The following is a 19,082-nucleotide window of genomic DNA, read 5'->3' as shown; positions in this document are numbered from 1 at the left end:
TAGGGTAATATTTTTTTCTTACAAATCCAGCCTCTTCGTATACCTGTTTTGTGTCCCTTTTAATGAATATTCATAAAATATTCTGTGTTGTGCAAACTTCGCATGTATAAAGTCTCTTTATAGTTTTTCCCTTTTGATTTTTGTAAAAGGAACATTGCAGATATTTAAAGAATGCAGGTTGGATTTTGAAAGTTAAAATACTATAAACATTCATATAAAATATATAAAGATATATAATAGTATGAAATAGAAAATATAAGCAGAGCTTATCCCCCAATTTTTTTAATTTAAATTTATTTTCAGATAAATGAAGCAAGACGTAATTCTTTAGTTCTAATTCTAGATTATTGGAAATCTACAATGTTTTCAAGGAATAATTTAGGGATTTACCTTACCGGTGGGGTATAGAGACCTAGGCTGGTCAGTGATAAGTTTTGATTAGTTGTTTTGATTAACCCCTGATTTTAGCAAATGCCTATGGCATAGAAGTTATTTTAGTGTTCTTTTCTGGGTGGCATACAGGTCACTGTACCTAATTTTCATTTATTTTCTTTAGATGCCAAGGCATCCTACAAGATGTTTTGTGTTTCTTTGTTAATTAAAAAAAATAAAAAGCCAGACATGGTTGAGGTACTGTATTTAGATATCAGCAAGGCATTTGTTGATGACATTGGAAAATGTGACTTTAGAGTCAAAGAATGCTGATTACATGGGTCTATGTAATAGTGAAAACTTCGGGTGTCTTGTGAGAGGACTTTGTCCCTTATTGTGGTATACAACTCACTCTCTCACTGAGCACCTTGCTGGAAGGATGATCACATTTGAAGAGCCTTCAAGACTTCTGGAATAAATTAACAGTATGTTGCTTGACGGTATCAGAGTTCAATCTCAGCAGGGTGGAATAGGTCATTGCTACTGGGATCAATATAAAGTCTGTACACACAAGAAGACAGCAAAGAAGTGATTTCCCTGTATTGCAAGGGAAAGGGCTTAATGGCTTTAGGGGACTCAGTATGGATTAACATTATTGTGTTGTTAAGATTGTTTAGGCTGACCCCCCAAACTAGTTTCGTATTGGGTTGCATTGAGAGAAGTTGAGCATCTGTTCAAGGGCAGTAATACTGATATAGAAGTGCATCTATTCTGTAACATTCTAGGAGTCTTATTTTTAACTAATTTCAAGTCACACATTAAAAATATTATCGGAGATCCCAATCAGAATGATGAGGAAGCTTGAGAAGAGACAGGAGAATGCCCCAGGGGTCAAGGTGCTGGCTCCCAAATGCAAAAGACCATTGGACACAAGTGTACTTTGATTTCTTTCTTGTTCTGCCATTCTAGGAAGATAGGTGGGGGGGGGGGGTGGCGCTCAGTCAAAGGAAGAGACTTTGATTATAACTGCTTCAGATTGGAGTGGGCTTTCATTAGAAATAGTGGACCTCCTGAACACAGGCCCTGGAGGTTGATTTAATTATTTGTTAGGATATCGGAGAAGAAACTCTACATCTGGTAATTGTTGTACCAGGTCACTTCTGAGTCTCCTTAGGTTCTGAGATTCTGGAGTTCTGAGATTATTTGTTGAAAAGGGAAATGGGTTGTCAGTTAATCTATTATATATGTTGTATCCCAGAATGATAACAAAAATTGAAAAGGCCCTTAGGGAAAAATTATTGTCAGAAGACATGTAGTGGATATGTATAAAATTACTATAATAATAGTTGCTTGAAAGACTCACACATTTGTAACAGGTGGAAAAGAGAAGACAAGCTTTCAGGGTTGAGAGGAGAGGTGGCAACAAACATTTATCATGTTATACAAAGAGGTCTTAGACTTATACTAGAAATAGTTGCCAATTATTGATACCTATTATATGTTAGACATTTTTGGTGGGTACTTTTAGGCACATCTTTCTGGCCATCTCAACAAATGGAAGGGGTACTTGTTAGACAAACTCTACAGAGGAATAAACCAAGTGAGTGTAGAATGGTTGTGCCATAACAAGCCGATGGCAGAGACTCAGCAAAGCCTTTCTGGTCTCTTTCTCCATTACTAAAAGTCTGCTCTCTTTCTCCATTACTAAAAAAGTCTTGCTAGCAGTTTGGACAATTCTATGGCTTTAATGCCAATTCTGAACTGCTCCTGTCCTAATCTGCACTACTGCTGAAGTTATTTTTTTCATAGCCTCCAAGACTGGAGTTTTGATTATGAGGGCTAGAAACTCTTGGAATTGTTGAGACACGTTTGGAGTGAAGAACCCCCAAATATTATTTTATTATTTAGCCTATGTTTTTCTTATTTGTTGAGATTCAGTATTCACATATTTCAGTCTTCATTCTGCTGTGATATATTATTAGTGCTCTGCTTAATAACTTGCATTTACTTCCTTCCTTTATTTTACCTGAAGTCATCTCTTTTTTTTTTTTTTTGAACAGACCATTTCCCCAGTACTTAAATGCTCTTATTCCCTTCTCCAACTATCAGAAGGTTGTGAATCCTCCCTTGAATTTCAATTTCTGAATCTGCTGTCTTTCTCTCTCTTAGAGTTTCTCATCCCTTTGAACACAAAAGCATACGTTCTCCCTCATAGGTTTTTAAAATTATCTTCAATAAAGGGCCTTATGTTATTTAATTTCTTCATTCACTTATGGGGTTTTTTTTTTTTCCACCTTGAGATTTCTACTTTTTGGATTGAATCTTAGACAAAACAATGGGTTGAGAAGAGTACACACTGATGATGGCTATAGTCATTTGCTGGACGGGCTGCTGTGTATTTGGGGAAGAGGTACTGCATATTCACTGGAAACTGAATTCACAAATCATTTTGAAACAATGTTTTTTTTAAGGAAAAACAAGGACGGCTTGTTATGATGCATGTACGATGTTAATTCCCACTAGGAAAATGTAACTCAACTTCTTTGGGATAATGATTTTATCACAAGGCATTTAGTAATAGTAATCTCCAAACACATGGATACATTCACACATGGACACACATAGCTCCTGTGGAAGTGTAAGTCTGAATGTGCTCAGCTGTGATCCATTCTTTTCTAGCAGAAGGGAGCAACAAATGCAGTATTCCTGATCAGTGTGATTTAAAACATTGTCACCTAGCAAAATGCAAGGTGATTCAAGATTATCTCCAATAAAGTATCTTATTTCTGTAACTCATTTTTAATTCAAGCAAACATGGTTGGTCCTTGCCCTTGAGAAGTTTGAATCAAAATTAAGAAGAGGGGAAGGAAGTCTTTAGTAAAATGCTACCTTCCTGCTAAGCCTAATGGAAACAGAGCCAAGGACCAGAAAAGATTAAGAAGTTGACAGGTTTGACTTATGAGAAGAGACTGGAACCAAATATGTATAATGTGGCTAAATGAGTACTATGCTAGGAGACATGATAAGTAACCAAATTTATTCCTTTGTAAGGCTTTTGAGACCAAAGGCTCTCCATACAGGAAGGTGATGTTTATCCATACTACAGACTTCGTACGTTTCTGGCAGACCTTTTAAGTTAGCAGCATCTTGCAGCACTTTTAAGTCGGCAGCATTTACAAACTCGAAATATAATGTACAGTACAAATATCATCAGTACCTAAGCCTTTGTAACATAACATATATCTGATTAAACACGCTTTTCTTACATAGAGAACGAATTGTTTTAATAAAGTGTACTTGACACAGAATATTGTGTTTGTTTCAAGTGTGCAACCCAGTGATTTAGCATTTATATACACAGTACAAAGTGATTGTCATGATAAATCCAACTTATCATCTGTCACACACAAGGGTTGCATATTATTGACTATACTCCCTGTGCTTCACATTGTATCCTCTTATTTATAACTGCAAGTTTGCATCTTTTAATCCCCTTCCACTGTTTTGCCAACCCCACCCCCTTCCCTCTGACAACTACCAGATTGTTCTCTGTATTTATGAGTCTGTTTCTATTTTTTTGTTTTTTAGATTCCACATATAAGTGACATTACACAATATTTGTCTTTCTCTGTCTGACTTATTTCACTTATCATAATACCCTCTAGGTTCATTAATGTTGTTGCAAATGGCAAAATTTCATTCTTTTTATGGCTATGTATTATTCCATTGTATGTGTATGTATTATATACATTATACATCTATATACATGCATATGCTCATAGGTGTGTGTATATAGATAGATGTGTAGCTGTATAGATGTATAGATGTAGTATATACTATATGTAGTATACTATATATATTTATTTATGTCTTTTTTAAATTGATGTACAGTTGGCATACAATGTTATTTTATTTTCAGATGTACTACACAGTGATTTGACAATTCTACACATTACACAATTCCCACCGTCCTAAGTGTGGTTGCCATCTGTTACCATACAAACTTATTATAATATTATTAACTATATTCCCTGTGCTGTACTTTTCATTCCTGAGACTTATTTATTTTATAACTGGAAGCTTGCACCTTTTAACCCCCTTTGTCTCTCTTGCCCAGCTCCTCTTCCCCCCACACTACCTTCCTGTCTGGTAACCATCGTTTTGTTCTCTGTATTTATGAGTCTGTTTCTGTTTTTGTTTGTTTTGTTTTTTAGATTCCACATAAAAATGAAATCATATGGTATTTGTCTTTCTCTGTCTGACATATTTCACTTATCATAATAGCTTCCATGTTGCTGTGAATGGCAAGATATTCTGTTTATGGCTGAGTAATATTCCATGGTATATAAATACCACATCTTGCTTTATCTGTTCATCTATCCGTGGACACTTGGGTTGCTTCCATATCATGGCTACTGTAAATAATGTTGCAGTGAACATAGGGGTGCATATATCTTTTGGAATTAATGTATTTGTTTTCTTTGGATAATTACCCAGAAGTGGTATTGCTGGATCATATGTTCTATTTTTTTTTTTTAGTTTTATTTAATTTGAGAGAAAGACAGACAGACAGACAGACAGAGAGGTAGAGAGAGAATCCCAAACAGTCTCTACACCGTTTGTGGGGAGCCTGACACAAGCCTCAATCCAACAAACCTTGAGATCAAGACCTGAGCCAAAACCAAGAGTCCGATGCTTAACCGACGGAGCCACCCATGCACCCCCATATGTTCTACTTTTAATTTTTTGAGGAACCTTCATACTGCTTTCCGTAGTGGCTGCACCAGTTTGTATCCCCACCAGTAGAGCACAAGGATCCCCTTTTCTCCACTTCCTCACCAACACTTTTTCTTTCTTGTCTTTTTTAGAATTGCCATTCCAACAGGTGTGAGGTGATAGCTCATTGTAGTTTTGATTTGTATTTCCCTGATAATCAATGATGTTGAGTGCCTTTGGCCATTGTGTGTCTTCTTTGAAGAAATGTGTTTTCAGATCCTCTGCCTATTTTTTATTGTTTTTTGTAAAAATACTGTGTTGTATGAGTTCCTTATATGTTTTGGTTATTAATTCTATATTGGTTGTATCATTTGCAAGTATCTTCTCCCATTCAGCAGGTTTCCTTTTTGTTTTACTGATGGTTTCCTTTACTGTGCAAAAGCTTTTTATTTGATGTAGTCCCATTTGTTTATTTTGGCTTTTTTGCCCTTGCCTGAGGAGACAGATCCGTAAAAATATTGCTCAGACTTACGTCCAAGAATTTACTCTTTATGTTTCCTTCTAGGTTTTTTTGGTTTCCAGTGTTATAATTAAGTCTTTAATCCGTTTTGAGTTTATGTATGATGTAAGAAAGTGGTCCAGTTCCATTCTTTTGCATGTAGTTGTCCAGTTTTTCCAACACTACTTATTGAAGAGACTTTTTCCCATTATATTCCCATTTTCCCCATATATTCTTGTCTCTTTTGACAAAGATTAATTGACTGTAATCATGGGTTTATTTCTGGACTTTTTTTTTCCTGTTCCATTGATCTGTGTGTCTGTTTCTGTGCCAGCACCATACTGTTTTGATTACTATAGCTTTTAGTATAGAGAGAATATATATATTTTTTAATTTATCAAAATCACTTTGAGAACCTCGTGTGTTGTTTGGAGACAGAACTGATGAAGAAAATGCACAAATTGATTGTAAAATGAGTTTTATGTGTGGAACTTACAATATGAAATTGCTTAGAATACCAATTTATAGCCAATTTAGACTCAATATAGGCAAATTATCACCTAGTTTCTAAACAAATGTGTCAATAATGTAGATGTTCATCCCCTGAGCCTAGTACCATTCAAGTAAAATGATCTATGTGGGCAGATCACTGTTAAAAGAAGTTGAAAGATTCTATAGATGATCATTAATGCATCCTTTAAACAAAGGACTTCCTATACCATTTGAAACTGGAATAATAGTAAAGTATACAAATCCTCATTTACTTTTCAGTTTTGATTAAGAAGATGGCGCCCCCCCCCACCCCCCCCCCATGATTAGCATCTCATCTGAGAGGAAAACTTATGGTGCATTTTAAATAACTGAAATAAAGTGACAAAGAATGGGGTTGCCCCAAACAAGGTTTAGTTTCTGTGGTGAGTGATTCAGAAAAGCCCCTAAGAACTTTCACTGAAAGAGAAAATTGCTCAAGAGTTAAGTTAATTCACCTGGTGTTTTCACTTTCCAGAAAAATTCTGCATGCTGTTATTTTCTTTTGTTTTGTGTAAAAGAAAAAGAAACATTATCATCAACACAGTTTTATTTTTGAAGATTAGGAAAGCCTTCTGCTTTTTTAAAGGAAAATGAAGGCATCTATCTACATTGTCTCTCACTAGTCAACAAACAGAGGAAATAAGTAGCATTGTAACTGAATTTGAGTTGTCTTAAACATTGTTTCAACTCTGCATTTTCACTGCGGTTTTCTGTGTTTTCACTCTAGCTGCTACACTCGTAGCCCTGGAAATATATTTCTTTCTATGTTTATTTACGTATGTATATATTCTTATATATTGACACACATGCACATCAAAGAACAAAAACATCCAAAAGTGATTTTCCATTAAAAAATAAACATTGACATAAGTGACATATATCAGTGAGATAATTTAGAGCAACCTTTTATTCACAGTACTCTTACTGTAAATTTTCAAGTGTGCAAATACAACATGTCAATTATCCACATTTATATGGTTTCCTGTGCTCCTTGTGCTCTTTTAAAGACACATTCTATATAAATTTTAAAAGTACTATAAAATGGAGTCGCATGAATGAAAAAATATTTTGAAATATACATTTTCTAGGCTGAAGAACTTTGGAGTGTCTACTTTTTTTGTATACTTGACTCATAAATATACTGTTTGTAGAAGGGTTGGACAGTCTGAAATTGAATTTCAGTGAGAAAGTGTGAAGATTTTATTCCTTAGGAGATCTAACATTGCATCCACACTGATCAAGGATTTCTTACATCTTCACTCTGATATTTATTGATATGTATAATAGTAATCGTAGTGGGTAGAATGTCATTTCTGGTAATGCTGAGTGTCAGCATTTCAAAGACTGAAAAATCTATGAGTAAAATTGTTCTTAATATGTTATCATTGCCAAATGAAAGCTGTTCTGATTTCCCCATTCTCTCCTCTAGGGAATTATACTTATCTTTCATTCTGTGTCAGGAGAAACTGTCATTTAAGGGCAATTTTTGTTCCTGTGCTGGCATATTTCTTTTGTTTATGTTCTTTCTTTTCCCATATGGGAATCTTTCTCAGCGTGTGAGTGAGTGTACAGCTTATCCATGCATAAATGGCAGCATTTCTTCTACTTCTCCTGTTGTCTTAGGAGTTGTTGCTGTTTGAGAGTTGCTGCGTAGGATGGATACTGAGGGGAAATCCAATTTTCTTCTAATGTCTGAAGTTAAACATAGTTCTTCTGTTCATGTTTTGCGTTTCTACTTAAGACCTCTCAACCTGTAAGGTTTTCGATGGGCATATATATCAGCTTCTATGATTATAAATAATCAAGAGTTCTCTCGGATCACATTAGACAGATTTACCAAAGGATATCTTAAGAATTAATTTCAAAATTTTCTGAATTTAGTCAAATGGTTCCATACTAGCAGATAATCCAGACTGTACTGAGATTCTTGAGGGTAGATGAAGGCCCAGTGTTGAGAAAGCAGAATGGCCCCATCGTTCAGTATGTAGACTCTGGGGCCAGACTTGGGGCAAGTTAGCTAGTTAGCTAGTCAGTTAGTAGCTGTGTCTTTTTACTTCAGTTATCCTCTTCTAAAAATAGGAATTGTATAGCTCTCGGAATTAAATGAGTTAATATTGTCCACATTCTTAGAATTCTGTCTGTGTGTAAAATTTTGTAGAACTTCTATTTCATTTAATATATCTTTATCTGAGTCCTAATATTTGCAGGTGTTATCTTAAGCACTTCAGAGTTGAAGCTATATTACACCTGCTATTTAAGAAGTATGTGGTCTTGGGTTAGTTCTTTAACCTCTCTTTAGCTCATTTTCTTCAACTGTAACAAGGTTTTTGCAACAAGTAGATGAGATCCTATATACAGAAACACATATGTAGAGTGCTTAGCTAGTGTCTGATCATAGTAAACACTTAGATGTCAGCATATTTTCTAGTATGGGAGGTAAAACATGTAGAAAACAAATATGCAGGGTGGGAAATGACATGCACAATAAGAGAGATTAAGGTGTTAGCAGAGCATATTTCTAACAGGCAGCAGTAGGAGGTGGAGAGGAGTGGTTGGGGAAGGTTAGGAGGAGCTGGCATTTGACTTCTGTGTTGAAGAATGCATGAAATTTAGACATCCTTTGTGCAGAGAGATGGCATTTCAGGTAGAAGGGACAACGTAAATGAAGATTCAGAGTTAGGAAATCAGGTGCCTAATGAGAACAGTGTGGAGTTCATCTTGGTTAGACTGAAGGAGGCATCCATTCATACTCTATCAATAAGGAAAATAGTGAGAAATAAAATTGGGAAGGTAGATTGGGACCCGATAACAGAAGTCCTTGAATAAGTTGGATGTTCTTTGTCTGGCTTTTGAAAGATGTTTAAGATTTCTAAGCAGAGGAGTCACGTGATCAAACTTCTTTGAATTCTTTCAGGATATTGTCAGTTTGCATTTATAAGTAGGATGGAAGGGAGATGGAGATCCTGGAAACAAAGGCATTTATAAGTAAGGTATAATGGAGAAGGGCTTGGACACTGGTTCAAGCAAGAGATAATGAGGTCCTGAGCTAGTATGTGAGAATATGCAGTGGAAGGAACAGATGGAAAGAGACATTGCAGTGGAAGACGTGTCAAGACTTGGCAGCTGGATGTGGAAGGTGAGAGGATGGACAAATAGTGCTTCAGAACTGCTGGTTTTAGGTAAGTAAGAGGCTGAAGCTGCCATTAACAGAAATGGGGAACACAGGATATAGAGCAGGTTGAGTAGGAATAGGAACAGTAATAAGCTCTGACCTTTGTTTAGAATTCATCGAGCTTGAGATACTGACTTCCATCCTGGCCACCTGGGTGGGGGGCTCTTCCTTTAAGTAGGTGGGAAAGAATAGAGTTCTTTTCATAAACTGTGAAATATGTGAATGGTCAGTAAATATTGCAGTCTTCTGATAAAATTATTGAGTTACAGCATTATAGAAGACTCCCTTTGTTTCTACTTCTTCTTTCAAGAAAATAATGAGAGAAGTACAGACAGAAAGATGTAAATGTATTCTTCAGTGATCTTAATGGATAAATGGAAATCTGTTCCTTTAGGAACTTGAAGTTTGAGTGTCAAATACCGTAAATTGTGTTTAAATAGTGGTGAGACTTTATGATATGTCAGGTGAAAGAACAAAATTCAAGATTAATTCTAGCATCTCAATAGTAATTTAAAAAGGTCTTTCAATATAGTACCAGAAACATTGTTTGGGACGTGACAAGATAGATAGTCCTCAATTTTGGATTTCTTAGGTGTTGGACAAATTCACTTTTTATGCTTAATTGTATTTATTTTGAGGGTTTTTTTTTTTGTAGAGTTGTCTGTTTTTTTTTAGCTTCCTTACAATCAATTTGGTAAGTAATAAAATTTATGATTCTTAGGCAAATTATTTAATTAACTGGTAGCTTCCAATTGAAGGTAACTTGATTTGCTGTTTTGTTTTTGTTGTTGTTGTTGTTTTAATAGGCTTCAAGAAAGACAAACCATACTGATCACTTAGAATCTAGCATACTGTGCCTTTAGCTAAATGATTAATGCTTGTATCTAGATATAAAGAAGTATAAATACAAATAATAAGTAGATAAGAGGTAAATACTTAACAGCTGAACAGTGTTCACCAAGCTCTTCAATTTATAATACTATGCAACACAAGTGACAGTATTATCTCACTCCAAAGAGACCCTGAAACCCAGAGAAGTTAAAGGATTCACCTATTTAAAAGTTATTCCTTATAATCAAACTGAGACTGTCATTCATGTACAGTCATGAAGAATTTATATTTTCAAAATGCATCTTTCATAGCCAGGGCATTTAATGTTTCTAAAAGCTGCCAAACAGTGGTCATTTTCAACGCTCTGATAGTGAAATTGTGATTGTATGTAAGTCATAAAATTCTTTCACTAAATCTAATATGTAGCAATATATAAAAAATATTTAAATCTCCATCCTAGAAGTTATGTATGAGTATGCAAATAGAAATGGTATTGGGAGGCTCTTAACCCACTAATTCTGGAATGTTTAACCTTATTTCTGAAATGTATCATGAAACTTTCCTCAGGTTGGAATTCTCATTCTTGTCAATCACTGAATCACAGACTAGATCTTCAATGTAATTTTAGTCCATCTCAATGGCAGACATTTATTTTTCCAGTAGACTTTGTGAACCTCACTGTGTCAAGGGATGAAACAGACACCAATGGGATACTGTCTTTGCCCTCAAGGAACTGTTGGGGGAGGCCAAGGCTGGTATGCATGCAGTGTGGTGTGCTTGCTGACAAGAGGGAAGGTGGAAGCAGAGACAACCAACCATAAGAGCTGGGCTGGAGTCCCACTCGCTTCTAGCTGTCCAACTTCCTCTTGAACAATTACCGCAATGGTAATTGTCAGCCACATCTTCTGTTGGTCAGTTTTCATTGTTAAAAGGCTCTTTTGCCTTATTTTGGTTTGCTTTAATGGTTGACCAAAAATTGACCACCTTAGGAACATCTCTTTGTGGGTCCTCGTTGAATTCTCCAGAGCATCACTGCACTCTACACCAGGGCTTTGCAAACTATCCGTGATGAGGACCAGTTTTGTTTTTTGTTTTTTAACTTCTAATCTTTCATGGACTGATGCTGTTATAAAATGCCGTAACCATGGATTTGAAAAATGGAAAGGAGAAATCCAAAGATATACAAAATCCAAGCCCTGATTTTTCGTTGTTAGATTCAACAGACATGAGGGGACTCTGTCAAGTTGTTACAAACTTTTCTATGTCTTACTCTTTGATGCTGTACCTCTCTCCTTGCAAACAAGGAACAGTTGGAGAAGGGGCAATGACCCTCAGAGCATACACCAGGTAGCACTGCTCAGCATGCTAGGCTTTCTTTCCAGGGAGCTGATGGTAAAGTTTTCTCTTCTGTTTCTAATTAAATTTTAGAATTAGCCTATTGACTTTCCTCTAATAAAATGCATTTTTCTTCTGTATTGATGAAATTTAGTCTCTCTCTTGCTAGGTACTCATTGTTCTAGTACATTGTTAATACACAGAATGGCCAGAGCCAAGAAAACAAGGAGAGGTGATAGTAAGTGGTCCCCATACTTAGTTCACAGTGTCTTTTGTTCCTTTCCATATCACGCTCATCACTATCAGTCTTCAGCTCAGTTTACAGACATTTTTTGGTGCTTATTTATTGCAAGATACTGTGCTAGGTGCAGGGGATATTTAGATGGATAGCATGTGATTCTTACCCTCAAAGTGCTCATGCTTCTGTGGGAGAGACTGACCAACTTCTGTTTTTGTATATGTTTAATACACTAAATTTTGATATATTCATAAAAGTGAGATAAAATAAATGTTATTAACTTGATAGTTATTGAATTTTACTATATTTCATTTCAAATGAATTGCGAAATTTTTAGATGTAGGTATAGAGTGAAGCATATGGCAATATAAAATTATTAAAATCATGATATAGTGGTCTTCTAAATTTGTCTTACAGACCACATTTTCCCCATGATAACTATCAAGACTTAAAATGATATTGCATTGGGTGTGCCATCGACATGGAGTTATTCAAACAAGATTTTAAGGCACCAGACATAGGCAACCAGTTTTCTTAGATTATAAGTCAAGTTATTTTTTGTTAGGTAAGTCATTCTAAGAAGGATTATGGTTTTTTTTTTTTTAATTTTTTTTAACGTTTATTTATTTTTGAGACAGAGAGAGACAGAGCATGAACAGGGGAGGGGCAGAGAGAGAGGGAGACACAGAATCCGAAACAGGCTCCAGGCTCTGAGCTGTCAGCACAGAGCCTGACGCGGGGCTTGAACTCACGGACCGTGAGATCATGACCTGAGCCGAAGTCGTCCGCTTAACCGACTGAGCCACCCAGGCGCCCCAGATTATGTTTAATAAATCTTGTCAAGCCAAGCATCTAAGCCAAAATTAAATATATTTAATAGTATTGCTATTTATGCAACAAAATATGTATAAAACTATTTTATTTCACATGTAAAAATGATTCTTCAAATTGGATAATTTAATTGATTTCTACTTGATATCCTTCAATCATTTAGTAGTGTTTTTATTTTTTAAACTTTATTTTATTTATTTTGAGAGAGAGAGAGAAAGAGTGAGGAAGCTTGAGTGGGGCAGAGAGAGGGAGAGAAAGATCCCAAGCAGGCTCCACACTGTCAGTGCAGAGCCTGATGCAAGATTCAGTTTCACAAACTGAGAGATCATGACCTGATCCAAAATCAAGAGTTGGGTGCTTAACTGACTGAGACACCCAGGCTCCCCTCAGTCATTCAGTCCTTAAGAAGACAATAATTTATAGCACCCTTTATACTAGTAAAATATATTTAAGTAAATGTTTCTTTAAAGTTTAATACGCTGTACCAACCTTTATTGGACACATTTTTGATTAATCAGGAATTTTATCACATGATTTTTATCACAATGATTTTATTGTTTTCCTGAGTAATGCTCAGTTTTCCTCTTTTGTGTATCCACATAGCAGTCAGATATGCATATAAGCTTGATAAATTAAAATTAAAATCACCCAGTTCCTTTTCAGGTTATAAGTCTTTTGAGAATCTCAGATATTAGAAAATACATTAGGATATTTGATGAGGACTAGAGAGGCTAGATTTTTGTGGACTCCTTTCTGAGCACTGACCAACTCTAATTAGTTGTGAGATGCTCAGTCTTACACCTGTACTTGGACTCTTTTTTTAAAAAAAAAAAATTTAATGTTTATTTATTTTTGAGAGAGAGAGAGAGACAGAGACAGAGTGCGAGCGGGGGAGGGGCAGAGAGAGAGGGAGACACAGAATCTGAAACAGGCTCCAGGCTCTGAGCTGTCAGTGGAGAGCCCGATGTGGGGCTCCAGCTCACGAACCTCAAGATCATGATCTGAGCTGAGGTCGGACGCTTAACCGACTGAGCCACCCAGGAGCCCCTGTACTTGGACTCTTAAAGATGAGTATCATTTGGATTTGTTTAAGAGTGATCAGAGGTTTTTTTTGTTTTTTTTTGTTTTTTTTTTCTTTTTCTGGTTGTTTGATGTGGAAGGGAAAACCTGAAAAACAAAAATGCCCCGAATGTTTTGTGAGATCTGAAGGCAACAGATTTAAATATTTAAATTTAACTGGAACAGCTTCGTAGATGTAGGTGGTTGAAAACACCATAGTCAACTTAAATCCTGTTGCCGGGAATTTGCTGTTGTATTTTTACGGGGTTTTGAGATGAACCAGCGGTATGACAAAGCTGGCTCTTGCAGGCTGGCTCCTGGGAGCCACTTGTCTGTATCTCTCCCCAACTCTGTGTTCAAGGACTTCATGGTGGGGTGGTAAGCTTGAAATCAGCCATCAGTGGGTTTTTCACGGTGAAATTTGCAGGTTTTCCTCCTGAAGAACTGATTGTTAACATACAGGAGCACAGCATTTGTTTCAGCTTTAACCGTATTATGAATGCAGATAATACTGTATACTGATCATCTTAGTTTAGTTTTAAAAGTGGTTCCCCCCAAAACTTTGGAAAGCCCCTCCTCTGTATGGTACTATTCCAGAAACAGGGGGTATAAAGATTAATAGAAAGACAAATGCTTTTGAGTAGTTAATATTCTGTGAGTAACCAAAGGGGGAAATCTTGGCAGAGGTTAAAAGTAGATGATGACTTTTTATTATAATTTCATATACTTTTTAGTATAAGAAAGATCTTCTCTTGTGTACTGCAGAATGAGTGACATGTTTATTATACTGATTATATATTAAAGTAAATCACCATAGGTGACACGGTAGGTATAATTTTTCAATTATGTTATTTTGTGGCTTATGTTACATCATATATAACACTATATATGTATACATATGGTGATGACTAATTAGCATATTGTTTCTTAATTAAAATAAGGAACCGTATCTGATAATGCTCTTTTTTTAAATTTATTTTGGGGCCCCTGGGTGGCTCAGTCGGTTAAGCGTCTGACTTCAGCTCAGGTCATGGTCTTATGGTTCATGGGTTCGAGCCCTGCATCCATCTCTGTGCTGACAGCTCAGAGCCTGGAGCCTGCTTCAGATTGTATCTCCCTCTCTGTCTGCCCCTCCCCCACTTGCACTCTGTCTCTCTCAAAAATAAATAAACATTAAAAAATTAAAAAAAATAAGTTTATTCTGAGAGAGAGAGAGAGAGAGAGAGAGAGAGAGGAGGAGGGAGGCAGAGAGAGAATCCCAAGCATGCTCTGCACTGTCAGCATGGAGCCTGCTGCGGGACTCAAATTCACAAACTGAGATCATGTCCTGAGCCGAAGTTGGACGCTCAACCCACTGAGCCACTCAGGCACCTCTGATAATGTTCTTATTGAAGGCTTTGGAAACTGAAACCTTTTCTAATTGTCTCTGGGAATTGCTCTGACAGGCTAGGGAGATGAAAATTCAGCATGTATACAAACTCAACTGTTGGTGTATAAATCAAAATAAGTTCTAAGTACAGTCATCAATATTAAAAAAAATTTTTTTTAACATTTATTTATTTTTGAGACAGAGAGAGAGACAGAGTATGAACAGGGGAGGGTCAGAGAGAGAGGGAGACACAATCTGAAACAGGCTCCAGGCTCTGAGCTGTCAGCACAGAGCCCGACGCGGGGCTCAAACTCACTAGCTGCGAGATCATGACCTGAGCCGAAGTCGTACGCTCAACCAACTGAGCCACTCAGGCGCCCCTAAAGTCATCTATATTAATGACTATTTGCGACCCTTAGAAAACACAGGCCACTGATCAATGGGTTCATTTGGACAGAAAATTCAAGGAAAACATCTGGAACTTAGTGAACCAGTGCAGTTTCTCTTTGAACCCTTAGTTGCACCACACCCTGTCCTAAAGGGCGTTCTAGAGGGTAGAAGGGATGATTTGTCCATAATCAGAGGTTCTCTCCTAATTAACATTATCAGACCTGTTAGTTACTGCTTACCACATTAGAAACTGAGGTACAATACTTTGTGAGGGGAAACCATGACAGGACGGTTCCCAACAGGACGTGCACTTCTCAATTCCCTTTAACCTTTCTGAGAGACTAATTCCCTTTGCTCCACTGGGCTGTCAATCCAAAGAACAACCCCAACTTCCTCTGGGTTCCTTTCACACACACTTTGCTTATCTGTCTGAGTGGTGTTTGTCTGATCTTTCCTTTTGCATGTTTTTACTTTTAAGATCTTCTCTTTCTTATGTAAAAAAGGCAATTAGACTCGTATCTGTTTATTTTAAACAAAATGGCTGTTAATTAGTGTGATCAAAAACCCTGCCATTGTAGACTATGGGTTCCACTTTGTAGTTGCACTAAATTGAGTAGGGTTTGGTGCCAGTTGACATGATAACAACTCAAAGTCTGGCTTTTTAAAAATTAATGAACAAACACATTTATGAGGCTTTGTTTTGTCTGGTTTAGATCTATAGGCTCTAAATGCATCAGAGTTCTTATTTTTTACTGACTAATGCCGTTGCTTATTAAAAGTGCATAAAGTTATTGAAAAACTTTTTTTTTTTTGCTAACTTAATATAATTGATGTGTGGAATCCACACCATTTTCATTTAATTGGTTCATTTATGATTTTATAAGTTGGAGTACAAAGTCTGCTTATTTATCCCATTAGTAACACATACTAGCATTTGTTTTTATTAAACTGTCAACTCACCAGAACTCTAGAATCATCTTAAATCGTTAGTCCCCAGAGCAACCCCCGACCATGCCCCACATTTAACATTTAGAAGAAACAAGTAGATTCTAGGTATTTAATATAAACAACTTCAAGACCATGGGTCAGTATGACATGACTCAGTGTCATACATCTTAAACATCCTCGGTACTTTACAGTGATAATTAATATGCAGATAATGATGGTGGGAGTACTATAAGTCTCCTTTACAGGAAGATTATGTTCATGATATATTACTTCTAAGGCAGAAAGCTATAATAATATATACTAGCATAATTTTTTATACTGAGGATTTAGACAAGGATAAATTTCTACTTGTATAGTCAGAAAAATTAAATCAAAATAAAATATAATTCTCCAGAATAGCTCAGATCTAATGTTCTGGTTAACTGAAGTTTAAAATTCATCATTTTTCACATTAAAGAGCAAAGAAGAGTGTCAGGGAACAAAAGGCCCAGTTCTCTGGATGTGTGCAACTTTTATGAATTATGTTTAAATAGCAGCACCTATCCTAACCTAACTTAGCTAGATGTCTGGGAGAACTTTGGGTTTAAAACATATGCCTCAGATCATCTGTAAAACAGCAATAAATCCTGATTTTTGACTTGACTACTTTGAAGAAAAACATATGCTTATTTATGAATGGTAATGGATCAAAATGTCTCACTAAAGTTAGAGTTGAAAATCTACTAACTACCATTTATTTAATTTTTAGAGTAATCCAGGGAGTATTCTGTGCTCAGTAATTAATTAATCCTTGGATTCATTTATATATTATCATGTTTAAACTTTACAGTAACCCTGCAAGTCAACCTTTGTGTACTCATCTTCAGTTGTGGAAACTCTTGCTAAAGAGTTCACTTACCTGGTAAATGACAGAGGTGAGGTTTGAACTCAGATCATTCTGACTCCAAATGCTTTCCATGACACTGTTTCCTAATACTTGTCAATAACAAGGTTGTTTTTTTTTTTTTTTGTAAAAGCAATATTTTCCTATTTTGTGAGGAAATCACATCATCATCTTATATCTTTATGTTTAATTTCCCAGGCTAACAAGAGAGAATTCCCTCATTTCTAGCACTCTCGCTGTTTGGAATCATTTATCAGATACCCTTATGAATGAAAAGCTGTTCTTAATGGATTTAAGTGTTTTAGTGATCTTCATCACTTATCTTGGAAGGTTCCTGCCTTAATCTGTCCTTAGTGTTGAACATTCTTTCTTGGTATTTAGCCTAAATTTACTTCTCTTGATTATACTCATTACTCCTAGTTACCTCCCTTATTGTGGATGTGTCAGTAATGATCTATCTTTAGCCAACTGGCCTTTGTTTACAGTTCTTCCCACAAGATTGAGGCTGATGTTGTAATGATGCTTAGAGATGATATAATATAGATGTGGGTAATTGGGCAATCAAATTCAAAGTACATTCTAAACCTAGAATTAGTAGGAAAGTAATAAATGGCACTCAGTGTTGGTTTTCTACGTCGTCTGTATTTCAGTTTGCATTTAAAGACATCTGTACTTGATACTTTGAGCTTATTCACATACAGTGACTTTGTATGGCTTGTAATATTAGTGTATGCTAGCCTAGTTAATAGCTTACAAGTTTATTATATATATATATTATCTGATACTGCACCGATCTTTCATTTCTTATCATTTGCACAAAATCAGCATCTCATACAATATAACCTTTGATCATATTTGCTTCCTGCTTCCTGCCCTCAAGTCCTTGATTTCCATTTCCTTTTCAGTAGTAATGAGACAAATTATCAAACAAGCTCATTTGAGGAAACTCCAATTGTAATCAGTTAGCTTGATGGAGGAAGAGATTTTTGGAATACGGCATTTATCCTCCCTTGTGGATGCCCTGTGTAGTAATTTAAAGCTTAGTGTAGTGTATTGAGCACCCACAAAGTGAGCTTTACAAAGTGAAACCAGATTTCTTCATTCCACAGAGAATAGATATCTGTTCATAAGCTCTCTGTGTCTGGGGATTTTTGTTTTGTTTTGTTTAACATTTTCATAATGTGCTAACCTGGGGCATTACAGAAAGTGGTTCTTTTTGTGCTTTTCTACAGAATTGAAGGTTTAAAGGCATGAGTTAAATAAAAGGCATCACAAAATTGTGAACCTAGAACATGAGTACACAAGGGGGAGAAATCCAACCCAGAAATGTCCATAAAAAAGAGAGAAGCCAAGTGGAGAACACTAAAATATAAATCAGGAACCAAAGCAGAAATAAAGGAAAGAAAGGGCAGATTACAAAATTTAGGGCAAAAGCAGGCCAGGCATTGTAAAGTTCAGTAGAGAAATAATTCATCTTCTTGTTTGAAAACATCATTAGAATCCCTGAAGACCAAGAAAATGGAAACACAGGAAAAGAAATATGAATATTTAAAAACAAAACAGTTAAAGCAATAGATGGTAGACAACATAAACATAACAAAGATGTTAAGTACTGAGAGACTAGGCATATATGAAGTAATAAAAAAACAACAGTGGGAATAGGAGAAGACACCTCAAGAGCTATTTTGTGGGGCTATACTTAACTAAACCCTTCTGATCTGAGTGCATACAGGAGGTTTCTGGGTTCTCTGAAGGCTAGGATTAGTCTTAATGCATTTCTAATATTGGGGCCACGCGTGGGAAATCAACAAATCTTCGTAGATAGTCATATCTCTAAAAACTAACACCAACATAGTACTTCCTGTGTTTTAAGCACTGTTCTAAATACATAGCATATATTAACTAATT

General features: G+C 36.0%; 1 protein-coding gene across 25 annotated transcripts in view; it reads left to right on the top strand.

The window, feature by feature from the left end:
- The window catches only part of SOX5 (SRY-box transcription factor 5), a 1,008,244-nt gene that overhangs the window by 73,487 nt on the left and 915,675 nt on the right, over positions 1–19,082 (top strand). For 2 of the 25 annotated variants that reach the window (XM_053225990.1, XM_053225997.1), the window contains exon 1: positions 4,258–12,259. The exons of the other annotated variants lie outside the window; for them this stretch is intronic. The gene's annotated coding sequence lies outside the window, so the exon portion shown is untranslated. Of the gene's footprint in view, positions 1–4,257; positions 12,260–19,082 lie in introns of those variants that run through there. 25 annotated transcript variants of the gene reach the window in all.

Source organism: Acinonyx jubatus, chromosome B4 (assembly GCF_027475565.1).
Source record: "Acinonyx jubatus isolate Ajub_Pintada_27869175 chromosome B4, VMU_Ajub_asm_v1.0, whole genome shotgun sequence".
NCBI classification, from domain to species: Eukaryota; Metazoa; Chordata; class Mammalia; order Carnivora; family Felidae; genus Acinonyx; species Acinonyx jubatus.
Note: the sequence above shows the minus strand (reverse complement) of the source record. Positions and strands in the feature narration are given on the sequence as shown.